Genomic DNA, 8717 nt, shown 5'->3' with positions numbered 1-8717 from the left:
TATAACACTCAATGATATAGCCTGCCAAGTTAAAAGATTATAAGTCTAGGCATACTTAGATTGCCCTAATGCGATGAAAACACTAATAGGGCAGCTAGTTTATATGCCTCATAAGATGAAAAACTTAAACCAAAGGCATGCGCACAGTATAAACTCAAAGGCATACTCAGAGTATAAGATATTTCTAACATAACCCTATATATTTAAACACTGAAACTGCAGACAAATTGCAGATAAAATACATAATACACATAGTGACCAGTTAATAATTAATAATTACATGTAAATCTATAACTATAAACAGAGCATATCATCCAATACATACATACAAATAAATATGAGAGGGAGAGAGACAGAAGGAGAGAGAGACAGAAGGGGGGGGGAGGGAGAGAGAGAGAGAGAGAGAGAGAGAGAGAGGGAGAGAGAGAGAGAGCGGGGGGGAGAGAGGATACCCTAATTGTGCGCAATCGAACCCTAAACTCCAATTGAAGCTCTGAACTCCAACCCCCAAATTCCGAAACCCTAATTCCAAAACCCTAATTCTGAAACCCTAATTTCTAACCCTAATTCCGAACTTGGTGAGGTGAGGGTGAGGGTGAGGTGAGAGTGGGGTGCGGTGAGAGTGGGGTGCGGTGAGCGGTGAGAGTGGGGTGAGGTGAGAGTGGGGTGCGGTGAGGAGAGGGTGTGTCGGGGAGAGAGAGACAAGACTTGTCAATTTTGAGATAAGACTTAGCAATTTTGGGGGGAAAATATGCCGCCCATATTTTCACACACAATGTGTCAATTTTTTACATTTTTCAATAAATTTAAATATAAATCAACATTTTATGTTACGATCCGACTAAGATCCGGGCATTATATTTTTTGATTATTTTTTCCCAACATTAAAAAGGTCGTTTATTAACATCCGTACGGTTGGATCGTCCAAAAAATCGACTAAAAAAATCGAACAGTGGATATGTGAGTTGACCCGTTAACAGAATCATATCCTATCATACGAAAACAGTTACGATCCGACTACGATCCGGGCATTATATTTTTTGATTATTTTTTCCCAACATTAAAAAGGTCGTTTATTAACATCCGTACGGTTGGATCGTCCAAAAAATCGACTAAAAAAATCGAACAGTGAATATGTGAGTTGACCCGTTAACAGAATCATATCCTATCATACGAAAACAGTTACGATCCGACTACGATCCGGGCATTATATTTTTTGATTATTTTTTCCCAACATTAAAAAGGTCGTTTATTAACATCCGTACGGTTGGATCGTCCAAAAAATCGACTAAAAAAATCGAACAGTGAATATGTGAGTTGACCCGTTAACAGAATCATATCCTATCATACGAAAACAGTTACGATCCGACTACGATCCGGGCATTATATTTTTTGATTATTTTTTCCCAACATTAAAAAGGTCGTTTATTAACATCCGTACGGTTGGATCGTCCAAAAAATCGACTAAAAAAATCGAAAGTGAATATGTGAGTTGACCCGTTAACAGAATCATATCATGTCATACGAAAACAGTTACGATCCGACTAAGATCCGGGCATTATATTTTTTGATTATTTTTTCCCAACATTAAAAAGGTCGTTTATTCACATCCATACGGTTGGATCGTCAAGAAAATCGATTAAAAAAATCGAACAACAAATATGTGAGTCGTCCCGTTAACTTGAAAATAATTCGACATTTTATGTTACAATCCGACTACGATCCGGGCATTATTTTTTTTTGATTATTTTTCCCCGACACAAGTGCCACATCAGCAGAAGTGGGACCCACATGTGGGGACCACATGCCACATCAGCACATGTGGGGCCCACTTCCGCTATAAATATCTTCGTTGCTCATTTGTTAAAACACACACCCCGAGCCACATCTTCTTTTATCATTTCCTTTTCTCATTTTCTTTTATCATTCCCTCTCTTTCCCCTCTTCGCTTCCGAGCTTCCGACCTTCCGACCTTCAACTCTTCCGAACTTCCGAGCTTCTTCTCCCAATTTATTCATTTTCTCATGTTTGAATTTCTTTTTCTCATGTTTGAATTTGATTATAACTGCTTCGTTTGAGATTTATTGCAGGGGAACTCAGATGTTTAAGCGAAGCTCAAAACTTAGATTGGAATGGAGGAGCTCGAAGCTCAAAAATCAGAGTTGACCAGGTGAGTCTTGAGGTCCAAACCATGAGCCCAGGTGAGTTTCAATTTATGTGCTAATTGAATTCGATTTCAATTTATTCGAATTCGATTCTATTTCATTCTATTTCAATTTTATGTGCTAATTTCAGTTCTATTTCGATTCTATTTCAATTTATTCGAATTCGATTCGATTCTATGTGAGTTTAGGTGCTAATTATTCATTCTATTTCGATTTCAATTTTTGTGCTAATTTCATTTCGAATTCAGAGTTAATTTTTGAGTTAATTTCAGTTTAGGTGCTAATTATTCAGAGTTGTGATTGATTGATTTTTGTGCTAATCTTTTGTTCGAATTCGATTTTAATTTTTGTGCTAATTTGAATTCGAATTGGCATAAATTGATTGAGTTAAGTCGAGAAGGTGTTGTAATTTATGTTACTTCGAATTCACATAAACTGAGTAGTGCTGTAATTTGTGTAAAGCTTGTGTTGTAAAGCTTGTGTTGAAAAGCTTGTGTGTAAAGCTAATTTATGTTCTGTTGTTTTTTAAGAAATATGTGTGAAATTGTGTAAAGCTTGTTTAAGAAATTCATTGAAAACTAACCATATAACCATTACAAACCATATAAACCATTACTAACTTACCAATTGTACTGGAAAACACTAACTACTGGAAAATAGGTTGCTAGTAAAAACCCACTTTTTGGTTGTGTGTCTAAATGGAAAACACTAACTGGAGAGGGTTGAGTTTATATTTTTGGAGAGGGTTGTGTGTCATTTTTGGTAAAAACCCACCTTTTGGTCTAAATGGCTACTGTCTAAATCAACATGAACCAAAAAACCCACTTTTTGCTTTTACTGGCCAACAGAACTGAGAAACAAAAGACCTAAACAAAAGACCATACTAAAACCAAATGCTCAAAACCTAAACAACAAAAGTCAGATGCTTAAAACCATACTAAAACCAGATGCTTAAAACTAGATGCTTAAAACCCATACTTAAAACATACTTAAAATCATCAAATCACCCAACAAAAGTCAGTTAAAACCCATACTTAAAACATACTTAAAATCATCAAATCACCAACATACTTAAAATCAACACACATACTTAAAACATACTGCCTTAAAATGATCAGAAGTCTTTAAACCACCATACAAACTTCAATCAAAAGTCTTAAAACAATACTTAAAGTCTTAAACCACCATACTTAAAGTCTTAAATCAAAAGATTCAAACATACTTAAAACGATAAAATCAAAAGATTCATACTTTTGATAATCAAAAGTCTTCAAACAAACTGACTTTTGATCATCCCCGCCCATGACGCAGACGCCGGACCAGTTCCGCCTGCTCCACCATCACAGCTTTCAGATCGTCCCCGAGCATCTCCACCATCTTGTTCAGGGTAGCAGTCATCTGGTTCAGCTCCACCATCTGTTCACGGAGAGTCGCCAAGTGACCGTTCAGGTTGCACAACGATTTCTCCACATTCTCCGTGTATATGGGCTGCTGTGTTACCGAGTTGGAGGCAGAGTGATTGCTATGAAAAAGAAAAAATATTAGTGATAAAAAAATGAAAGGAAACGAAAATGAAACATGCATAAAGTAGAAGATGAAGAAAGATTACCTTGAAGACGCCATTTTCAAAGGATGAGAAATTAAACCCTCGAGTTAGATGCTTGAGAAAAATGAAAGATGAAGATGAAGAGGCCCTCGACTTTGCTTGAGAAAGATGAAAAAAGACCCCCTCGGCTGGAGGGTTTATATAAAGGCAGTGAAAAAAACCCCCTCGGCTGTGGTGCAATCACCAATTACACACGGCACATTAATCACACTCGGTGCCTCTTTGTTTCTTTTGCAACATTATTTTTTTTTGTTTGAAGGCAATTATTTTTTTGATTTAAACACTGCATATTTAAATACATTAAACCCAATTGATATGTTTTTTAAAATTATATTACAATTATTTTTAAATACAAAAAATATTTTTACGATGCTTCAATAAATTAAATCCGATTGATAAGTTTTTTATAATTATATTACAATATATTATATTTAAATACATAAAATATTTTTACAATGCTTCAATAAATTAAACCCAATTGATATGTTTTTTCAAATTATATTACAATTATTCTTAAAATAAATCATGGCAGACTTTGAAAAATTAATCTGGTTATTTTAAACAAAGCAAATAATTTTTTTAAACAAATCAAAGATTTTTTTAAACCAAAAAGCAAAGAAATGGGCCAGATTGATGAAACACGGTGATGGATGAAATGGGCTAGATAAGTGAGAGCCCAGCAAAGAAAGGAACCCGATATAAACTAGTAATGCAAAATTTTAAACAAATGAAATGTTGCTATAGTGGTTTGCAATGAGTTTTGTTAAGTGTGAGGTCAAGGGTTCGATTCCCTTGGCCTTCAAAAATTTGTTGATAACTTTTTAATCAAAGATGGGACCCAGCCTGTGGGGCCCACCACGGCCACGTCAGCAGCCATGGGACCCAACACTGCCACGTCAGCAGCCGTGGGTCCCAGGCAGTGGTGGGACCCACAACCACCACGTCAGCAGTGGTGGGACCCACCACTGCCACGTCAGCGGATGGGGGACCCACAACCGCCACGTCAGCCGATGTGGGACCCACCACTGCCACGTCGGAGGATGTGGGACCCACCACTGCCACGTCAGCGGTTGCGGGACCCACAACCGCCACATCAGCAGTAGTGGGACCCACCACTGCCACGTCGGAGGATGTGGGACCCACCACTGCCACGTCGGAGGATGTGGGACCCACCACTGCCACGTCAGCAATAGTGGAGCCCATATGCTGATGTGTACAGCTGTGGGTCCCACATGAGCTGACGTGTACAGTTGTGGGGACCACTGAAAATAATTATGAATTAAAATATAAGCATAAGAGTAACGGGATATGTTACAACATGTATGATATAACGTAACACCAGCATACTGCTGTAACACAAACGCTCTAAAGTAACAATTGGTAGTGATGTAAGGTAACATTGAATTGATTAATATTACGGTAGGTCCAAAAAGTATGGCTACTGTAACACAAAATTGGCATTACATTAGAAAAGTGTCTTATTTGCCCATCTATGGCGTAGTGGTTATAAACATGAAAAAGGAAGAATGAACAAGTGGGAGAATATTAAATAAGAAAAATTATTTCAAACTCAGGTCATATATTTAATTATTAAAAAGTATGAACCAATCGAAACAAGTTAAATTTATAAAATTCAGGGTTTAGCATGTGCTCATGAACACACCAAGAGGAAAACTGATAATTAATAACTAGAAATGTCACCACTTCCCCAACTATGACTTTTTTTCATATTATTTCTATTTGGATCTTCACTTCCGCTGGTATATTTCAAAAAAAAAATAGTTAAATAGCGGTCTCGACTCTCGTACGCATAAAGTGATATTTTCAACTATGTACATATTTGTTTTTATATAATATGTGAATATAAGATATTTTACCGTAGTGATTTATGCAACTTTTCTTGTGAAATAACTTTCATACCTTGTATTATCATGTATTTTATCTATAACTTATCTTCGTGATATGATTTATGTTACATATATGACGGAATTTCATCAATTTAGAAAATGTTATAAAACTTTGATGTGTTAACACATATAAATTTATAAGATTACAACGATGTTTACCAAAATTAACATTTAATTATTAAATAAGAAACTAACATAATGATTTTGTTCGGTGAGTAGACTAGGCTAGGGAGGAGGATATATATGTGTGTCTTTGTGTGTATATGTGTGTGTGTGCATGCTCACAACAATGATAAAAATATAGTAGTAAATGCCTTAATGGCATCTTTGTACATATTTGAAAATTGTAAATATCTTTCTATTATAATATTTCTCGAAGTCATCTAACACTACACCAATTTGCTATAAAAGGGGCTATCATTTTATTCATAACAAGCATCAACATCTCTTCTACTCAAAACTAGTAAGCTTGTTTTTTTTTTGTTTTTTTTTTTTGAGTTGGCATTCTTTTCATCTCTATTGTTTAGATCTCTTTACACTCTTGACCATACATATTTCTCAACTCATAAGGATATCAAAATAAAACTTATTTTCATTCATTCATGAAGTTTTTTTTTCTTTTTTTTTAATATCCACATATATTTTCTCAATGTTTGTTTGATTCAACAATATGTATCTCAAGCCCTACTATACCTCTCTTTATATATTTACAGATCTTATAAGTAACAAATATAGTTGTATACCACTTGAGAATGGATTGATTCCAAGAAGGTTTGACACCATAACACACTAAAAAAAGCTAGATTAAATACTAATACATTGTCCTTTTTGATTTTTGAATGCAGACTTTTAACACACTTACACATCAGTCACGGAAGGTTTCTCTAATTGGCCTACGCAAGTCCATATTTCCGAAGCAAATTTTCGTGTGTTTCACACCATGGGTCGCATGTTATACATGATCCTTTTGACAGAACTCTTCTGCGATCCCATGGATGCCATGAATACCATGTCCTTTTGGTTGTGGCTTGAGGGTTTCCTAAGCATCATAAGAAGAATCATCCATTTACCAATCCAACTCATTAGTGAGCTTGTAGATGAGGCTAAAATATGCCTCAATTTTATCAAAAACCCATAACAACCTCTCATTAATGAAGTCAATGAAATTCATTTTACACAAAGCTTCATACATGGATTTTCACTCCAGTATTTGCAAAAAAATCAAACACTTGCAATATTTGGAGTGGAAATAGTTCGAACACAAATTTGTATGCACGTTTTTAGTGATTTAATGCAACAAACTATTTTTCAAAATGAAGCTTGGCGCATAGCTGAGAGCCAACAACAACTTTACATGCAATTAATGTTGTCTAATGGTTCTAGCAGTAGTGTTTTGCCTCATGAAAATCGGACTATGTTTGCTACATTTTCCAAAGGCTATCCAGTGATCGAGTGGGAAATTCGAGAATTTCTTGTGCAAAATTTTGGAGACTGCATTGAATAATTTTCCATGGAAGAAGTGAGAAAGATCGGAGATCAATCACTATTTGCAAGAATTGTATTCTTTGGAGTTGACATAATTTATACCATCCTCAATGGATTGCCGAAGGCTAAGTTTACCATTAATGGTAAACATGTTTGGATGAGAAAATATGTTCCAAGAAGTCAAAAACATTTAAATAAAACACCTCACGGCGCACAATAAGGTGTTGCCTAAATAGTTTTTAGGTCATGTAGTATTTACAAATCTATGTTTCAATAAAAAAAATTGTTTTATAAGAGCATCATGTGTATTTTATATTCACCATCCCTAAAAGTTTTAAAGCAATAATCAATCTTGATGTCGAAAATGATATAATTCGGGAACTCGGTAAACAGGAGTGGTGATAGTATGTTTATATAGTAACTCTTCTAAATCATCCATGATTTAGAAAGAAGGCTAAATTGAATGCTTATTTTATATTTAATAGGTATGAAAATGGTTTGTCCATATTAAGTAATTAACACGAAACATATAATAATAAAATAATACACAACATTTGTTTGGTGGGACGAATGTCGTTACACATGATACAACTGTCCGTTCTTGACTAGCCTAAATTTTAATTGGCATCTTTGGTTAAGTTGTTAGAGGGATGTTTCATTGTAAAAACTTGTCACGTTTGACATGTTTCAATTTTAATTGTCATTATTTGCATGTGATTTTGGATGCTCTATGTGATTTTAATATTAAACCTTGTCATCATTAAGTTCACACTAGTCATATGTTAATCTGTTTATACATATATGATTTAGAAAGTGAAAATAAAATGTGTGTGTATGAAAGGTCTTACTACACTAGAAATCTTCTCATCATGAATATATCAGTGTTTATAAGTGATCCCAAAGATTGCTAAATCAATTAATTCTTAAGGTACTTTTATCAAACACGCGTGCTTCAATGAAATATACAGATCTATGGCCACTACTCATGCCAGCAAAAGTAACAATCAAATCATTAACCGGTTAAAAACACAAAATAACTGAAGCCCATTAGATAAGAAGACATGGCATTACCCTCTCAAACCCACAAGTAGGTGACCCAAGATTACTCAGATTCCTCTCATAACATTGGTTCCTATGATGTGCAACAACAACAATAGTATCCATCAAGTTCCTCTCATTCATACTGACCGCTTCCTCTTTTTAATTAGTGTTCGGTAATGATAAAGTTTGTTCAAATTTTCTTTTTACGCATAATATATATTTTTTATAAATATTTTAGAAATACCCTTTAAAAAATCCAATTATATCAGTTAACCTCAAGTTTTTAACGGCACTTTAACACGAGACACTCCTTTAAAAAGCGGAGATAAAATTTAGGCACATTTTTGAGAATTTGAAAACCTGACCAATTTTTTGTAACTTGGTGTAAAGTTTGGCCACAACTGTGAAGCTTACTCTTTAAAATCTAGAGTATTTTAAATTTTGAATATCTTGCTATCAAGCTACTGTTTAAAATATTATGCACTTATTTAAAACATATTAAATATAAAATTT

This window comes from Daucus carota, chromosome 4 (genome assembly GCF_001625215.2).
Source record: "Daucus carota subsp. sativus chromosome 4, DH1 v3.0, whole genome shotgun sequence".
NCBI classification, from domain to species: Eukaryota; Viridiplantae; Streptophyta; class Magnoliopsida; order Apiales; family Apiaceae; genus Daucus; species Daucus carota.
Note: the sequence above shows the minus strand (reverse complement) of the source record.